Genomic DNA, 600 nt, shown 5'->3' with positions numbered 1-600 from the left:
AGGGGGCACCTCCCGCCCATCTGGCTGCCCAGCAGGAGCTGCAGGCCGGCCGGCTGTCCGTGTGGCACTTGCCCGCCGCTGTCACTGCCCGCAGACAGAAGCAGGGGCAGCCGGCAGCCCCAGGCTCGCCGCGGCACTCCCAGCGCCGCCCTAGCGCCACCGGCCCGGCCGGCCCGGCGGAGCCGCGGCGGCGGGCACGGGGCGGGCGGAAGGCGCGGGGCGGGGCGGGCGCTGTGTTGCCGGGGAGACGGGGGCGGGCGGCGCGGCGGGGCCGGGCAGGAACCTCCTGCCATGGGCTGCCGGGACGCTGTCAGCGGGATAAGAGCGGAGCGGGCGGCCGGGCGCCTCGGCTCTGGCGGGGAGAGGAGCGGGTAAGCGCGGGACGGGCAGCGCCGCCGCGGGGGCTCGCCTGGAGGCACGGGGCCGTGCGAGGGCGCTCAGCACAGGCCCTGCCCGCGGGTTTCGGCGGGCCGAGGCCGGCAGCCTGGGCGGGCTGTCAGTGGCGCTGCCGCCGCTGTCGCCTGGAGATGCCGCTGGCGGCTCGGGGCAGCCCGGCGGCGGCGGCAGTAGTAGGCGGAAGGAGCCGCCGGAGGTGGCGCG

General features: G+C 80.2%; 1 protein-coding gene across 1 annotated transcript in view; it reads left to right on the top strand.

The window, feature by feature from the left end:
- The first annotated feature begins 261 nt into the window (after positions 1–261).
- The window catches only part of LYST (lysosomal trafficking regulator), a 76,839-nt gene continuing 76,500 nt past the window's right edge, over positions 262–600 (top strand). The window contains exon 1 of the mRNA XM_041414201.1: positions 262–371. The gene's annotated coding sequence lies outside the window, so the exon portion shown is untranslated. The remainder of the gene's footprint in view (positions 372–600) is intronic.

This window comes from Onychostruthus taczanowskii, unplaced genomic scaffold (genome assembly GCF_017590055.1).
Source record: "Onychostruthus taczanowskii isolate IOZ18803 unplaced genomic scaffold, ASM1759005v1 scaffold104, whole genome shotgun sequence".
In the NCBI taxonomy this organism is placed as follows: domain Eukaryota; kingdom Metazoa; phylum Chordata; class Aves; order Passeriformes; family Passeridae; genus Onychostruthus; species Onychostruthus taczanowskii.
The sequence above is the reverse complement of the archived record's forward strand: the minus strand, read 5'-3'. Positions and strand labels throughout refer to the sequence as shown.